The sequence below is a fragment of the Arachis ipaensis genome, chromosome B3 (genome assembly GCF_059453495.1).
Source record: "Arachis ipaensis isolate K30076 ecotype BB chromosome B3, ASM5945349v1, whole genome shotgun sequence".
In the NCBI taxonomy this organism is placed as follows: domain Eukaryota; kingdom Viridiplantae; phylum Streptophyta; class Magnoliopsida; order Fabales; family Fabaceae; genus Arachis; species Arachis ipaensis.
Window position 1 is genome coordinate 60,112,756 of NC_142438.1, and position 18,776 is coordinate 60,131,531.

General features: G+C 37.6%; 1 non-coding gene across 1 annotated transcript; it reads right to left on the reverse strand.

Annotated features, from left to right (window-relative positions):
• Positions 1-15,436: 15,436 nt before the first annotated feature.
• Positions 15,437-15,544, reverse strand: LOC148570797 (small nucleolar RNA R71). The gene has a single exon (XR_015880514.1). It is a non-coding gene; the product is annotated as a small nucleolar RNA R71 (small nucleolar RNA).
• Positions 15,545-18,776: the final 3,232 nt, after the last annotated feature.

Sequence of the window (18,776 nt, forward strand, 5' to 3'; positions counted from 1 at the left end):
ATGATTGAAATTTATTTTGAAAAAGAATGAAAAGGAAATTAAAAAGATTTGATTTTTAAAATTAAAGTTAATGACTTGACTAACAAGAAACTAAAAGATATGATTCTAGAATTTAAAGATTGAACATTTCTTAACAGAAAAGTAACAAGCTTGAAATTTTTGAATCAAAGCGTTAAATGCTAGCAAAGATTTCAAAAATATGAAGTAAAAATAAGGAAAAGATTTTGAAAATTTATTTTGAAGAATTTTCAAAAAACATGAAATAAAATTGAAAAAGATTTGAAAAGATAGAATTTTTAAATTGAAATTTTGACTTGACTAACAAGAAACAACTAAATTTAAAAATCTTTGATTAAGTCAACCCAAAATTTTGAAATTTATGAGTAAAATAAGGGAAAGATATTATTTTTTATTTTTGAATTTTTAATAATGAGAGAGAAAAACAACAAAATGACACATGACATAAAAATTTAAGATCAAAACTAATAATGCATGCAAGAACACTTTGAATGTCAAGATGAACACCAAGAACACTTTAAAGATCATAATGAACATCAAGAAAATATTTTTGAAAATTTTTAAGAAAAGAAAAACATGCAAGACACCAAACTTAAAAATTTTTAAACTTTAGGCACTAATGATTTGAAAATGCATATGAAAAACAACAAAAGACACAAAATAAGAAAATGCAAAGATCAAATAAGGAAAATCATCAAGAACAACTTGAAGATCATGAAGAACATAATGCATGAGTTTTCGAAAATTAACAATATGCAATTGACATCAAACTTAAAATTTGACATAAGACTTAAAAAAGAAACACAAATTTTGGTTTTTATGGTTTTATTACTTTTTTGTATATTTTTCGAAATTTATTTTGAAAAAGGAAATAAAAAAATTCAAAATTTTTAATAAGGATTCCAGGATTCATGTAATATTAGTCTAAAGCTCCAGTCCAAAAGAATTAGACATGGCCAATGGCCAGGCAAGCTTTAGCATATAATTATGAATGAGAATCCCAAGGCTGATGCAATGTTATTCTAAAGCTTCGGTCCAACAGAATTAGACATGGCCAAATGGCCAGCCAAGCTTTAGGATAACAAGTACATACAACAATCCAATGAATATGATAAGTTAAAGCGTCGGTCCAAAAGATTTAGACATGGCTTAATAGCCAACCAAGCTTTAACATACCATCATGAAGCTCGAAGATGGAATTCATTCTTAAAATTTTTGATGAATTTTTAGAAAACTAAATATATTTTTTTGAAGGATTTTTTGAAAATAAAAAAATAAAATGCTTAAACATAAAATAAAATTACCTAATCTAAGCAACAAGATGAACCGACAGTTCTCCAAACTCGATCAAACCTTGGCAACGGCGCCAAAAACTTGGTACACGAAATCATGATTCACACTTTTCACAACTCCGCACAACTAACCAGCAAGTGCACTGGGTCGTCCAAGTAATACCTTACGTGAGTAAGGGTCGATCCCACAGAGATTGTTGGCTTGAAGCAAGCTATGGTCATCCTGTAAATCTTAGTCAGGCGGATTCAAATGGTTATGAAATTTTGATAATTAAAAGATAAATAAAACATAAAATAAGATAAAGGTACTTATGTAATTCATTGGTAGGAATTTCATATAAGTGTTTGGAGATGCTTTGTTGCATCTGAACCTCTGCTTTCTTATTGTCTTCTTTCAATCATACGTGCTCCCTTCCATGGCAAGCTGTATGATCCTCTCGAATGAAAAATACCAGGTACGATCTCTGCACGGCTAATCAACTGTCGGATTTTTCGTCTCGGATCAAAAATACCAGGTACAGCTACCGCACGGCTAATCATATGCCGGTTCCCGCTAGCGTCGGAATAGGATCTCTCTATCCTTTTGCACACTGTCACTGCGCCCAACATTCACAAGTTTGAAGCTCGTCACAGTCATCCCTTTCCAGATCCTACTCAGAATACAACAGACAAGGTTTAGACTTTCCGGATCTCAGGAATGCTGCCAATGGTTCTAGCCTATACCACGATGGTTCTAATCACAAATTCGGATGCTCTGTTGTCAGGAGAGATAATGCGAATCGTGAATTAGAGACCCAAGAGAATATACTCTGGCTGTCGTCCAATGACTACGTTGAACATCATGTAGACCGCTTGTGGTTGTTAGGCACGCAGATCTTGGCTAAGCGAGTAACGAAGATAGTGGCTGATTGTCACGGTTCACCCCTTCATTCTGACTTAACTGAATTAAGTACAAGAGTATATCTTGGAGAAGAAGTAGGCGTGAATTCAAAGAAAAACAATAGTACTTGCATTAATTCATGAAGAACAGCTGATGTGTGAGCATCTTTCCTATTTTTTCCTACTGAATTTGCATGTAATTTATTGAGTTTAATTAAGAATTAACAATATTTTAGCCACTATGGATGCTATTTTGAGTTTTGTGCAATACTGTTTATTTTAGGTAGCATTCGGCTGTATTTGATGAAGTTTTTGCAGCACAAGAATCAAAGGAGATGGCAGCTAGGAGCGATGTGCACGCGTGCCTAACGCGTGCGCGTGAATTTGGAATGACTGACGCGTACGCCTGATTTGAAGATTTGCTCAGCGACGTGTGCGTGTGACCGACGCGTCCACGTGACTCGCAGAAAAGACCATCGATGCGTACGCGTGATTGTCGCGTATGCGTGACATGCGCCACGTGCAGGAAGCGCAGAAAAACACTGGGGCCAATTTCTGTGCTGTTTTAACTCAGTTTTCAGCCCAGAAAACACAGATTAGAAGCTACAGAATGGACGAAACAAGTGGTTCCCATCCATCCATTGAAGACTTGATTATTTAAATTAATTTGAATTTAAATTCAAATTTGAATCCTTGGAAAAGATATTATTTTAATTTTAAAAATTAGATTTTAAATTTATGAGGATTAATTATGAAAGGGAGAAACTTTCCTTCCTCGGAGGAGGTCCAGGGGAGGATCCCATTCCATCCCAATTTACAGTCCGTATTTTCTCTGAACCATGAGCAACTAAACCTCCATTGTTAAGGTTAGGAGCTCTGTCTATTGTATGGATTGATATTATTATTTTTCTATTTTAATTCATGTTTTGATTTATATTTCAATAATTCTTTTCGTTCTTCATTTTATGAATTTGGGTGGAACGGAAGTATGACCCATGTTCTAATTGAGTTCTCGTATAACTTGGAAAAGCTCTTTACTTGAACAATAGCTTGAAAACATATTATCCTGAATTTCTAATTGTTTGTATTTAACGGGATACGTGACATATAATCCCTTTATTTCTAGATAATTAGGATTCGTGTGGCATATTATCTAGAATTTGATCATCACCCTCTAATTGAAATTAATTGACCAAGGAATTGGCAGTTCATGAATTTTAGAGGAGACTAGGAAGGTCTAAGGAATTAGGGTCTAGTCACAAATAGTTTGCCATGAATTAAATCTTACATGATTAAAATTAGTTAATAAGAAAAGTCAATTCAGAAAATAGATAAGTCTGAAGCCTTAACTGTTTTTCCACATATATTTCACAACTCATTTGCTGCTTGTTTTCTGAAATTCTTGAATTTACTTTTCAATGCTTTTGAACTTCCAACACTATTTTCTGTTTGTCTAACTAACCTATCAAACGCTATTGTTGTTTAATCCATGAATCCTCATGGGATCGACCCTTACTCACGTAAGGTATTACTTGGTACGACCCGGTGCACTTGCCGGTAAGTTTGTGGGTTATAAATTCTGCATCAAGTTTTTGGCGCCATTGCCGGGGATTGACTGTGATTAACAACTATTAATTGTTTAATTGTTTAGATTAGGCGTTTTGATTTTAATTTTATTTAAATATTGTTCTATTATTTTTTGAAAAAAAATAATAAAAAAAAATAAAATAAAATTAACAATTTTCCTTCTTTTCTTTTTTTACGTTAACACTCCCCCTTCCCCCTGTTTCCTTTTTTTTAGTTTCTTTAACTTTAAATTTTATTTATTATTTTTTTCGTTACCCTATTTCTTCCTTTTACTTTATTTTATTGTTTAGTTTTAATATTTACATAAAAAAATTATAAAATAAAAATAAAATTATTTTAAACCATTATTTTTTTACTCTTAATTTCTGAAATTAAGTTTGGTATTTCCTAGTTAGTTTTATTTTGATTTTTCTTATTTTAATTTTTAGAATTCCGTTCTTTCTTCTTTGCTTTCTTGTTTACCATATGGTGTGTTTAATCCTTTTTGGTGTTTTGTGCTAAGGAAAAATAATGGAGAGAGATCATATGGGTTACTACTCACACCCGAGTAGTGATTCATATCATTATGAATGGGGAGACCTCCCAAATTTTGGTTGGCAAAGTCAAAACCAGAGAAACTTCAGTACTCCATGTTCCAACTATCAAGAGCCACCACCTCCCTATTCATATCAAGAACCACCATCTCCATATACATACCAAGAACCATCATTTTTCTACCCATATCAAGAGCCACCATCTATCTATTCTTACCAAGAGCCATCCTCTTTTTATTCTTATCAAGAACCATCACCTCCTCCTTATTCACCTCAAATACCATCAGATATTAAGCTTCTCATGAAAGAATTCTTACAGGATATAAAGACAAGTGTCAAAAATATAGAGAAGCATGTGCAGTCGATTATCAAGTCACAGGAAGAGGAGCAAGAAAATTTCTTCCCAAGAGATATAATGCAAGATCCTATAGAAGAAAGTGAGGAAATCAATCAAAGGAGTTCATACTCCAGTGAATTAGAGAACTTTTCATCCTTACACATGGAAGAAGAGAAAGATGTATAATCTCCCATGCCCTTGGTAAGCAATAAAGAAGATATTGAATTAGAAGAAAGCTACCAAGAAGAAGAGGTTGAAATTGAGGAAGCTTGCAAAGAGGTGATAGAATTCAAAGAAGAACACAGGAGAGTGGAGCTTGTAAGACCTTTCCCAAAGCCATCACCATCCAATACAACATTCAAGTGGGTAAAATTCCTATCCTTAACCTTTACGTTCCCACTTGAATATGGGCTACTGGAGACAGATGGTCAACTTAGAGCTCTTTGTGGCATTAAGAGTGAGAGGAAGATGGTTAGTGGTAAGAGTTGTCAAGCAAGGTTCAATATGGTTGCATGCTCCAAATTGAAGTGCAAGGATTGGTGTAGAGCTCAATTGAATGGGTCTAGAAGGTTGTTTGGATGTCTCTGTGAGAATTCAGATTGCTTGCCACCCGGTGGGAACAATGGTGATCCACAAGAAGACGGGTGTAAAAGCAAGGTTTGGGACCCTGGAATTCATTCTCACAATCAACATTCTTGGGGCCTCACTTGCTTCAACTTGCTCAAAGGCGTTATGCGCCTAGTTTGGGATCCCGGTAGCCATTGGAATTACAAACATTGGTGGAGATTCCTGGATCAGTATAAGCACAAGCCACCATAACAAGAAGCTCACAACATGTCCAACTTAAGGACTTTAACTAAAAGTGCTTGGTGGGAGACAACCCACCGTGGTATGATCGTTCCTTTTCATTCTTAGTTATTTTTCGTAGTAGTAGTTTTCTTACTTAGTTGATTTTTCTTGAGTTTTCACTATTTTTCTGATCATGCAGCTATCTTAGAACAGGAACCGAACTCCTCAAAAAAAAAGAGCACACGACGCGCAAGCGTCACTGACACGTACGCGTCAGATGGGTGTGCGTGAAAAAAAAATAAAGTGAACAGAGAGTTATGCGGGAGTGGCGCAGGAAGTGTGCCTGGTGCACAAATTAGCTCACGCGTACGCGTCCATGACGCATGCGCGTCATTTGCGATTTTGGCACTCCACGCGTACGCGTCAAGCACGCGCACGCGTGGATGAGTGAAATCGGCGTAAAAGGTGTTTGGCCAGAGAGTTATGCTGGTGTGTGGCTGGAACTATGCTGGGCGCACAAGCCCCACCACGCGGACGCGTCCCTAACGCGTTCGCTTTGTTTTCCCATCCTGGCCGTCCACGCGTACGCGTCCCTGACGCGTTCGCGTCACTTGAAATTTATGCGGTCCACGCGTACGCGTGCCTTACACGTACGCGTCGCATGCGACGCCCAATTACACCACTTCAGCGCCTGATTTCAAATCATCCACCCCCCAATCCTAATTCCCTCTTGTTCTTTTATCCTTTTCTTTTTCTTTCTTCATAATATTTGTCTCTTTTTATTTTCAGTTCTTCTTTGCTTGAGGACAAGCAAACCTTTAAGTTTGGTGTTGACGCTTTGCTTAAGGATTTTCTGTCTATTCCGATGGCACCAAAAGGGAGGCGAATCATCTTCACTGAGGAGCACGACCTGAAGAATAAAATGACCGCTCAGATAACTAAGGTGGTTGAGTTCCTTTCATTTTTATTTCCTCCCGCTTTTATTATGTATGTTCTGATTTTCTGCTATTTTGCTTTATTTGCTGCATGATCCTTTAGTAGTAGATTCATAAGTTCTAGTTTAATTTTTCTGTTAAGTGCTTTAATTCTGAAAGATGTCTCATGTATTGCCCACTAAGCTTGAAATCAAAAAGAAAGAAGAACAGATGTAGTGCATGAGAATTTAAATTTAATTTTTAGAGTAGTCTCACTTACTTAGATGTGGTGGTATTTTCTATGATTCTGAATGAATGCTTGAACAGTGCATATTTTTGATAGTGAAGTTTATGAATGTTAAAATTGTTGGCTCTTGAAAGAATGATGAAAAAGAGAAATGTTATTGATAATCCAAAAAATCATAAAATTGATTCTTGAAGCAAGAAAAAGCAGTGAAAAACACAAAGCTTGTGAAAAAAAAGAAAAAAATAAAATAAAATAAAATAAAAAAAGTAAGCAGAAAAAGCCAATAACCCTTTAAACGAAAAGGCAAAGGGTAAAAAGGATCTAAGACTTTGAGCAGTAATGGATAGGAGGGTCCAAAGGAATAAAATCCTGGCCTAAGCGGCTAAATCAAGCTGTCCCTAACCATGTGCTTGTGGCGTGAAGGTGTCAAGTGAAAAGCTTGAGACTGAGCGGTTAAAGTCGTGGTCCAAAGCAAAAAGAGTGTGCTTAAGAACTCTGGGCACCTCTAACTGGGGACTCTAGCAAAGATGACTCACAATCTGAAAAGGTTCACCCAATTATGTGTCTGTGATATTTATGTATCCGGTCGTAATACTGGAAAACAAAATGCTTAGGGTCACAGCCAAGACTCATAAAGTAACTGTGTTCAAGAATCAACATACTGAACTAGGAGAATCAATAACACTATCTGAATTCTGAGTTCCTATGGATGCCAATCATTCTGAACTTAAAAGGATAAAGTGAGATGCCAAAACTGTTCAGGATTGTAGTTGTAAACCCCATTATAAGAAGAAGACATGGGCTTAATTGAATTCTCATTCTCATGCAAATTCACATCCTAAGCTTATATTAGTTTTGGTTGCTTGAGGACAAGCAACAATTCAAGTTTGGTGTTGTGATGCGTGAGCATCTTTCCTATTTTTTCCTAGTGAATTTGCATGTAATTTGTTGAGTTTAATTAAGAATTAACTATATTTTAGCCACTATGGATGCTATTTTGAGTTTTGTGCAATACTATTTATTTTAGGTAGCATTCGGCTGGATTTGATGGAGTTTTTGCAGCACAAGAATCAAAGGAGATGGCAGCAAGGAGCGACGCGCACGCGTGCCTGACGCGTCCACGTGAATTTGGAGCTTTCCATGGCGACGCGTGACTGACGCGTACGCGTTATTTGAAGATTTGCTCAGCGACGCGTGCGCGTGACTGACGCGTCCACGGGACTCGTAGAAAAGACTATCGACGCGTACGCGTGACATGCGCCACGTGCAGGAAACGTAGAAAAATGCTGGGGCCAATTTTTAGGCTGTTTTAACTCAGTTTTCAGCCCAGAAAACACAAATTAGAAGCTGCAGAATGGACGAAACAAGTGGTTCCCATCCATCCATTGAAGACTTGATTATTTAAATTAATTCGAATTTAGATTCAAATTTGAATTCTAGGAAAAGATATTATTTTAATTTTAAAAATTAGATTTTAAATTTATGAGGATTAGTTATAAAAGGGGGAAACATTCCTTCCTTGGAGGAGGTCCAGGGGAGGATCCCATTCCATCCCAATTTACAGTCCGTATTTTCTCTGAACCATGAGCAACTAAACCTCCATTGTTAAGGTTAGGAGCTTTGTCTATTGTATGGATTGATATTATTATTTTTCTATTTTAATTCATGTTTTGATTTATATTTCAATAATTGTTTTCGTTCTTCATTTTATGAATTTGGGTGGAACGGAAGTATGACCCATGTTCTAATTGAGTTCTCGTATAACTTGGAAAAGCTCTTTACTTGAACAATAGCTTGAAAACATATTATCCTGAATTTCTAATTGTTTGTATTTAACAGGATACGTGACATATAATCCCTTTATTTTTAGATAATTAGGATTCGTGTGGCTTATAAACTAGAATTTGATCATCACCCTCTAATTGGAATTAATTGACCAAGGAATTGGCAGTTGATGAATTTTAGAGGAGACTAGGAAGGTCTAAGGAATTAGGGTCTAGTCACAAATAGTTTACCATGAATTAAATCTTACATTATTAAAATTAGTTAATAAGAAAAGTCAATTTAGAAAATAAAAAACTCTGAAGCCTTAACTGTTTTTCCACAAATATTTCACAACTCATTTGCTGCTTGTTTTCTGAAATTCTTGAATTTACTTTTCAATGATTTTGAACTTCCAACACTATTTTCTGTTTGTCTAACTAATCCTATCAAACGTTATTATTGTTTAATCCATGAATCCTCGTGGGATCGACCCTTACTCATATAAGGTATTACTTGGTACGACCCGGTGCACTTGCCGGTAAGTTTGTGGGTTATAAATTTCGCACCAGCAGAGCTCCACACCTTAATCTATGGGGTGTAGAAACTCCACCGTAGAAAATACATAAGTGAAAAGAGGTCGAGGCATAGCCGAATGGCCAGCCTCCCAAAGAGGTTCCAAGATGTAAAAAGTTACATATATGATCCAAAGATTTAAAATAAATCTCTAAAAGTAGTTTTTATACTAAACTAGTTACTAGGGTTTACAGAAAATGAGTAACTAAGTGCAGATAGTGCAGAAATCCACTTTCGGGGCCCACTTGGTGTGTGCTTGGGCTGAGCATTGAAGGTTTCACGTGCATAGCCTGTTCATGGAGTTAAACACCAGCTTGGGTGCCAGTTTGGGCGTTTAACTCTAGTTTTGGTGCCAGTTCTGGCATTTTACGCCAGAAAGTTTTAGGCTAGCTTTGAAAGCCAGTTTGGGCCATCAAATCTCGGGCAAAGTATTTACTATTATATATTGATGGAAAGCCCAAGATGTCTACTTTTCAACGCAATTGAGAGCGTGCTAATTGAGCTTCTGTAGCTTTAGAAAATCCACTTCGAGTGCTGGAGGGTCAGAATCCAACAACATCTGCAGTCCTTTTTCAGCCTCTGAATAAGAGTTTTACTTAGGTCCCTCAATTTTAGCCAGAAAATACCTGAAATTACAAAACAACACACAAACTCATAGTAAAGCCCAAAAATGTGATTTTTGAATAAAAACTAATAAAAATATAATAAAAAGTAACTAAAACATACTAAAAACTATGTAAAAACAATACCAAAAAGGGTATAAATTATCTGCTCATCATGGGTTACGCGTACGCGTGGTTTGCCACTTCTTCATCAAGCATGCGTACGCGTGAAGGACGCGTACGCTGGCTGCAAAATTTTCCAGCTTCTTTTGTGCGCACGTTGCAGTTGACGTTGGATCACCAACGTTCCCTCCAACGTTGCTTCTTCCATTTTTCCTTACAGTATTGGTTAATTGCCAAAGTTTATTCAAACTTTGCCATCAACGTTGGCTCCCCAACTCTGCTTTTCTCTGCTTCTCTGCTTCTATTTAGCCTGTCATCAAACAAACAAGTTTATCAAAATAATATACAGGATAATCTTTACTCTACTAAGTGTGCTAATAATGCTCAAAATCATAATTTCACTTAGTTGTGATCTAATTCATCTTATTTACCATGTATCTTAACAAAAATTCACCTGTGCTTGAGATTTTCTTAATGCAGAGATTTTTCATGCTTTTGCTCCTTTATCAATAAAATTGGTATGAAAACTAAATCAAAATCTAGTGATAAAGCATAGAAAAACAGGCAATGATGCCCTGGCATCACAACACCAAACTTAAATCTTGCTTGTCCCAAGCAAGGAGAGAACCATGCAATAAGGTCTGACAAACCAAGGTGAGAGGAGTAGCAGTGTAATATTCATGGTTAGCTAGTTTTTTTATACATGCAGCAATTACAAAAGAAATCAGATGATTGATGCTTCCCACTTTGAAACAAGCTTTTCATTCTTTTCTTAGCTTCTTGGGTGCTTTGCACCATTTTTTGAAAGCTACGACTCTAAATGCTTTGTTTTCAAGTATTACCACTTGATACATAAGCACCACAAGCATTTAATTAGAGGAATCTTTTTAGCTCGTGTTATTTCTTCTCTTTTTGGATTCTCTAATCATTGAAGCTAAGAGCCTTGAGCTTTGAGGGTGTGCTTTTGCACTTGAGCCTAACCTTGACTCTAAGTATTTTGTTTTCAAGATTTTTTCTTGATACATAAACACCACAAGTACTTAACAAATAAATTTCCATTGGTACTCAGAGCCTTTAGCTTTCTCATTCCCCCTCCCCCCCCCCCCCCTTTTCTTGCCTTAATTGCAATTGCTTATTCAAGGTTTTCATGATTTCATAAGAATGTCATAAAATGTCCTCAATGAAAACTTCAATCAAATAAATTCTAATGTAATTATGCAACAAAACAATCATGCTAGCTTCCCAATACTTATATGGTCATGCTAACTTCCTCTTTAATGACCTTGTTTGTTTATGATCATGAAATTAAATTGCTATGGACTCACAAAATTCAAGATGGCAGTCATGATGTCATGCAGCATGTTACAATTCACAATTCAAACTATGCTTATTCACAAGGAGCAATCACACATACATACAAAGAAAGTAGAAGACAATCATGCAATTGAAAATACTGGAAATAAATAAGAGGAAAAAGGAACTTTACCACCTTGTAGTTCATCTTCATTGTTGTTGTCCTTCACCACCTATTCTTCCCATTTCTACACCATTTTAAGATGATTGGTTATCCTCCAGCAATAATTAAAACAGTGGTGATGAGGTTCATGATAGGTCATGAATGTCTTAAACACTGAAATATGAGTAATGTATGTGGTTAAGCAAGCAAAAATTAAAGGTAACACTATAGGCCTAAGAAGCAAAGGCACTATGATTAAACAAACAAGTGATTTTGCTTGATACATTGCACAAAAAATATAAGTGGCACACTAAACTTAGTGTGAAACTTTCTCTTAGAATTGATGCAAGTATCCAAAAAGATTGAAACGGATTGTTGCGGGGCAAAACCAAACTTAGAATGTAACCATATATGCCAATTTTATTTGAAAGAAATCTAAATAAAAGAAACTGTTCTATGTGTTAATAACACATCCACCAAGAGCTAGAGGTGTCACAAACAGGGGCTTCTTGGTGAGGCATTAACACAAACAGTCAAAGAGCATAAAAAAATAAAAGACGAAAGCAAGTAAATGAACAGAAAGAAAATGTCTAATCTAGGTAACCAACTAACCGGTAATTTGTTAATCACGATTAATCCCCGGCAACGGCGCCATAAACTTGATACACGGAAAACAAGACTTCTCCGCAATGACTAACCGGCAAGTGCACTGGGTCGTATCAAGTAGTATAACTCACTAAAGAGTGAAGTCGATCCCACGAGGATTAACGGATTAAGTAATCAATAGTTAATTGGTTAGACTAGTTAGACGATTCAGTTTGGAGTGATAAGCAGCAGAAAAATAAATTGCATAAAAGTAAATGAAAACAGTAAAGTGCAGAAAAGTAAATTGACATAAATGTAAAGTGCAGGAAGTAAATGACAGAAAGTAAAAGAGGAAAAATAAAATGAACATTGGGATCAAGAGATATTGCAATTCTCCGAATTAAGTTCATCCTCATCTCTTCCTCAATCAATGCATTCATTGATCTTCTTGGCAACCTTAAGTGATTGGATCCCAATGTCTTGGCTCACTAATCTCTCTAAGCATGAACAATTTCCCAATGTCTTGGTTTAATTGTTCATGGGAAGAGGTGAAGTTTGGTCACTGATTATACCACACACATTCATAGATCAAAGTATTGGTAGGATTACATGTCACTATATCCATCCAACCCCCAACCTAATCCAGTGTGAGAAAGCATTTCTAGCATGATTTCCTCATTCCTTTGACAAGGCTCCGAGGAAATCCAAGTATGAACAATTTCTCCGTCAAGACAATTGTTCAATTGAATTAGGATCGAAAGCTTTCTAGTAAGACCAAGAGAAAAGACAGAGAAAGCATGATGAAAATTACAATTGATCCATTAAATGACAATAGAGCTCTCTAACCCAATGAAAAGAGTTAGTTTAATTCATTTCTCTAATTTTAACAGAAAAGAAAGTAAGTGCAGAATAAAAAAGAAGATGAAGAAATAAACTGAATTAAAACTTCAAATTCAAAAAGGAAATTACAAACTAAAACTAAACTAACAGAAAAGAAAAGAAAAGAAAAGAAATAAAAGTGCGTGAAGGGTGTGTGTCAGGGGATGTGAATGCATGATCCTAGACTCCCCTCCGATCCAGAATTATTTCTCCAATCCAGCTACTTCCTATATATAGGCTTACAAAAATGAAAGAGAAAATTACAATTGAATTAAAATTCCTAATCTAGATCCTTCTTGTGCCTTGAGTTACAATTGATGGGCTAAGCTTGCTTGCATGGTCCAGGGGTGCATTGGGGCCTTTAGTAATGTTGCAATGTTAAAAATTGCCCTCAAACTCTGTCATCCACATTTGCGTCAATGTTGGCATGCAAACGTCTGCTCCAACATTTTTCAATCCACGCGTACGCGTGCCCCACGCGTACGCGTGCATGCTATTTTTTTGCCAATCGATGTGTACACGTGACCCACGCGTACGCGTCATATCAAATTTTTGCCCAGGGTTGTCATCGCGGATGTTGGACCCAGCGTTTGCTCCCCAACGTTACCTCCAACATTGGCCTTTTCACGCGTGTGCGCAGGTGACGCGCACGCGTGGTTTGCCACTTCTTCATCAAGCACGCGTATGCGTGAAGGACGCGTACACGTGGCTGCAAATTTTTCCAGGCTTCTTTTGTGCGCACGTTGGGGTTGACGTTGGATCACCAACGTTCCCTCCAACGTTGCTTCTTCCATTTTTCCTTACAGCGTTAGTTCATTGCCAAAGTTTATTCAAACTTTTCCATCAATGTTGGCTCCCTAACTCTGCTTTTCTCTGCTTCTCTGCTTCTATTTAGCCTGTCATCAAACAAACAAGTGTATCCAAGTAACATACAGGATAATCATTACTCCACTAAGTGTGCTAATAATGCTCAAAATCATAACTTCACTTAGTTGTGATCTAATTCATCTTATTTACCCTGTATCTTAACAAAAATCACCTGTGCTTGAGATTTTCTTAATGCAGAGATTTTTCATGATTTTTCTCCTTTATCAATAAAATTGGTATGAAAACTAAATCAAAATCTAGTGAAAAAGCATAGAAAAATAGGCAATGATTGATAAACCACTATTTTATAATTTATCTTGTGCTGATTTGAGTGGCTTTTATCAAGTCTTTACACACTTATTCATACTATTTGCATGGTTTTACAATTCATTCCTAGTTTTGTACTATGATTGAAAACTTGCTTCCTACGCCTTTAATTTGTGTATTTTAATTCTCATTTATACCATTCGATGTCGTGATCTGTGTGTTCAGTATTTTCAGGCTTTACAGGGCAGGAATGGCTTAGAGGATGGAAAGGAAGCTTGCAAAAATAGAAGGAACACAAGAAACTAAAGAAATAACCAGTGAGCATCGACGCATACGCATGGCTCACGCGTGCACGCGATCTAGAGATTTTCACAGTGACACGTTCGCGTACTTGACGCGTACGTGTGAAAACGAGTTTTGCACAGCGACGTGTGCGCGTACCTGATGCGTAGTACCCTAACTTGATTGGGAGTTGATTGAGAGAAGAACCTTGAGTTGGAATACTCAAGTATTAATCCTAATTGGAAGTTGATGGCTGACAACTCTAGTCTCTAACTCTAATCTTTCCTTAGGAGAGGATTGGGACCTGTGATAGAGTTGGTTAGTTAGTTACTTAACTTTCCCTTATTAAATAAGGGATGACCAAGTAGAACAACAACTTTTTATTATTACACTCAGGAAAATCCAACAATGATAGAAATTTCAATTAATCTTCTCCCGGTCAAGACTTTTACTTGAATTATATAAATTCTCTCGTCAATTTCCATTCCTTAATTTTACAATTATTTATTTTATTGTTTCTCAAACTCAAAATTTCTAGGAAAACCTCTGACCAATAAGTTGCACTCTTTTGTCAACTTGTTGGGAGACGGCCTGTGATTCATACTCCTAGAATTTTATTCTTAAATCTGTGATAACTCTTCTAAATTGATAAGTGGACTTTTGCTGGTTAAGAACTGTACTTGCAACATATTTCTTATATTAATTTCTTCATCGGCCAATTTCCGCCACATCAATTTTTGGCGCCGTTGCTGAGGAGTTACAACTGTGTGCTAATTTATTGGTTGGAATTTATTTATTTGCACTTTTTTTATTTTATTTTATTACCATGAGCTGTATGTTTCTTTCGTTGAATGACGCATTCACTGCCTGATCCGAGTTTAGCCGCGTTTGATCCTGAAATTGAAAGAACTCTTTCACGTATTAGGCGAGCTCGGCATCGGTTAGCCTCTGAGGGTGGTGAGGTGGTTATTGCCAATTCACCAGTCTTATCTGAGAGCAAATCTGAACTGCCATTTGAGGAAGAAACAAGCTCCTCTAATACTGATTAAGTTGATTTACGTGCAGGTAATATGGCGGAGGCCAGGAGGATTACTCTCTAGGAAGCAGGAGCTCCAGACTTCACCCTGCAACCGTATCATGCGCGTCACCCAAATCTGGTTGCAGATTTTGAACTGAAGACTGCGCTAATCAACTTAATACCTAAGTTTCATGGCTTACCTACTCAGGAGCCTATAAAGCACCCCAGGGATTTTTAGACTGCCTGTTCTACTGTTAGGTGTCATGGTGCAGATGAAACTTATATTCTGCTAACCATCTTCCCATTTTCTCTTGAAGGAAAGGTGAGAGAGTGGTACTACACTTAGCCTGAAGCGGTTGTTACCAACTGGGATACGCTCAGGAGTGAATTCTTGGAAAAATACTTTCCAGCTGAAGTTACAGATAGACTGGGAAAGGAGATCTCTTGTATTATCCAAGGTGAATCAAAAACCCTTTATGAGTATTGGGAGCGCTTCAAGAATCTTCTGAACGCATGCCCCCACCACATGATTGACAAGTTGGTGTTGATCAGCTACTTCACACAAGGCATGAAGCCTCGGGATAAGACTACATTGGATGGTGCAGGTAATAGTTCTCTGAAAAAGTACAAAACAGCAGATGAAGCGTGGCAACTAATCAGCGACCTAGTTGAGTCCACTAGGAATCACAAACACAGGAACAGCCACCCCTAGGCTGTTGCAGAGGTTTCTTCTGGCAGTGAGACTACTGCTCTCACACAAAGTCTGTGTGATATGACCAACCTATTGAAGCAGATACATTTAAGTCAACAACAGTCTCAACCTCCCTCACCACAACATAGTCAACAACTGGTTCCTTAGAGAGTGTGCGGGATATGTGCATGTTATAGTCATTATACTGATGAGTGTCTGCAGCTCCAATAAGAGGACAACACCTTGGTAGCTACTCAAAATTTCTATGACCGCCCAAACCAAGGTTACTATCAACAAGGCGGCAACTATAACCAAGGTGGGAACGATAACCAGGGTTGGCAAGACAACTCCAACCAGGGATGGAGGGATAACTCCAACCAAAGCTGGAGGGACAACTATAACAGAGGAGGCAGAGACAACCAGGGAAATTAGAGGTGGAATAATAATAACAATCAGCAAAACCGGTACCAGCAGAACCAGAACCAGCCTTACAGAGCACCTCACCTAAGGTAGTCCCAAGCACCTCAGAACAACCAACAGCAGGCCCCTCAGATTACTTATCCCTCTTCGTCTTCTAATGACGAATTGCTTCAGTTTATTGAGCAAAGACAAAAGGCCATGGAGAACACACTTAGCTCCACTTTAAACGGCTTGACCTCTGCTGTACAAGCTCTTACCTCACAAATTGGATCAATGAACTCTTCCAACAACTAGCCTTCAAGCTCCAGTGAAATTTCTTCTCAACCCTTACCCAACACCAAGGGTGGCATCAATGCCATCACTTTGAGGTCCGGAACCACACTGCAAGAGAGGAATTAGGAGGAGACAAACCCAATGGAACACGCCCCAGATGAGGATATGGTTGAAGTGGAGGATGTTGAAGAGGAAAATGAAGTACATGACATGGTTGAAGAAAGAGCAACTCAACTAGGGAGTGGTGCACCAAAAGAAGTTATAGCTACCAGAGACGCCATCCCTATCCCATTTCCACACCTTGCAAGGAAGTCCAGAAAGCATATGGAACTCGACCTAAAAATGGTAGAAATCTTCAAAAAGTTTGAGGTAACTGTTCCCCTTTTTGATGTTATTCAGCAAGTACCTAAATATGCAAAGTTTCTGAAAGATTTATGCATGCATAAGGATAAGATTAATGAATTAGAAAATATTCCTTTAGGTAGTTCTATATCACACTTTTCATAACTCCGCACAACTAACCAGCAAGTGCATTGGGTCGTCCAAGTAATACCTTACGTGAGTAAGGGTCGATCCCACGGAGATTGTCGGCTTGAAGCAAGCTATGGTTATCCTGTAAATCTTAGTCAGGCAGATTCAAATGGTTATGAGGTTTTAATAATGAAAAGATAAATAAAACATAAAATAAGATAAAGATACTTATGTAATTCATTGGTGGGAATTTCAGATAAGCGTTTGGAGATGCTTTGTTGCTTCTGAACCTCTACTTTCCTATTGTCTTCCTCCAATCATGCGTGCTCCCTTCCATGGCAAGCTGTATGATCCTCTCGGATGAAAAATACCAGGTACGATCTCTGCACGGCTAATCAGCTGTCGAATTACTCGTCTCAGATGAAAAATACCAGGTACAGCTACCGCACGGCTAATCATCTGTCGGTTCTTACTAGCATCGGAATAGGATCTCTCTATCCTTTTGCAGACTGTCATTGTGCCCAACATTCGTGAGTTTGAAGCTCGTCACAGTCATCCCTTCCCAGATCCTACTCAGAATACCACAGATAAGGTTTAGACTTTCCGGATCTCAGGAATGCTGCCAGTTGATTCTAGCCTATACCACGAAGGTTCTAATCTCCCAGACTCGGTCCGTAGATCAGAGACCCAAGAGAATATACTCCGGCTATCATCCAATGACTACCTTGAACATCATTTAGACTGCTTGTGGTTGTTAGGCATGCGGATCTTGGCCAAGTGAGTAATGAAGATAGTGGGTGATTGTCACGGGTCACCCCTTCATTCTGACTTAACTGAATTAAGTACGAGAGTATATCTTGGAGAAGAAGTAAGCGTGAATTGAAAGAGAATCAATAGTATTTGCATTAATTCATGAAGAACAGCAGAGCTTTGCACCTTAATCTATGAGGTGTAGAAACTCCACCCTAGAAAATACATAAGAGAAAAACGTCTAGGCATGGCCGAATGGCCAGCCTCCCAAAGAGGTTCCAAGTGTAAAAGTATCTAGGTCTACGAATACAATAGTAAAAAGTGCTATTTATACTAAACTAGTTACTAGGGATTATAGAAAATAAGTAACTAAGTGTAGATAGTGCAGAAATCCACTTCCGGGGCCCACTTGATGTGTGCTTGGGCTGAGCATTGAGCTTTACACGTGCATAGGCCATTTCTAGAGTTAAACGCCAGCTTGGATGCCAGTTTGGGCATTTAACTCCAGTTCTGGTGCCAGTTCTGGCGTTTTATGCCAAAAAAGGGTCTCTAGTGGGCGTTTGAACGCCAGTTTGGGCCATCAAATCTCGGGTGGTCTCTAGTAGCTTTTTGCTTCTGAACAGTTTTGGCATCTCACTTTATCCTTTGAAGTTGAGAATGATTGACATCCATAAGAACTCAAAATTCAGATAGTGTTATTGATTCTCCTAGTTCAGTATGTTGATTCTTGAACACAGCTACTTTATGAGTCTTGGCTGTGACCCTAAGCATTTTGTTTTTCAGTATTACCACCGGATACATAAATGCCACAGACACATAATTGGGCGAACTTTTTGAGATTGTGACTCAGCTTTGCTAGAATCCCCAGTTACAGGTGCCCAAAGCTCTTAAGCACACTTTTTTTGCTTTGGACCACGACTTTAACCGCTCAGTCTCAAGTTTTTCAGCTTGGTTTAGCCGCTTAGGCCAGGATTTTATTCCTTAGGCCCTCCTATCCATTAATGCTCAAAGCCTTGGATCTTTTTTACCCTTGCCTTTTGGTTTAAAGGATTATTGGCTTTTTCTCCTTGCTTTTTCTTTTTCTTTATTTTTTTCGCCATTTTTTTCGTAAGCTTTGTGTTTTTCACTGCTTTTTCTTGCTTCAAGAATCAATTTTATG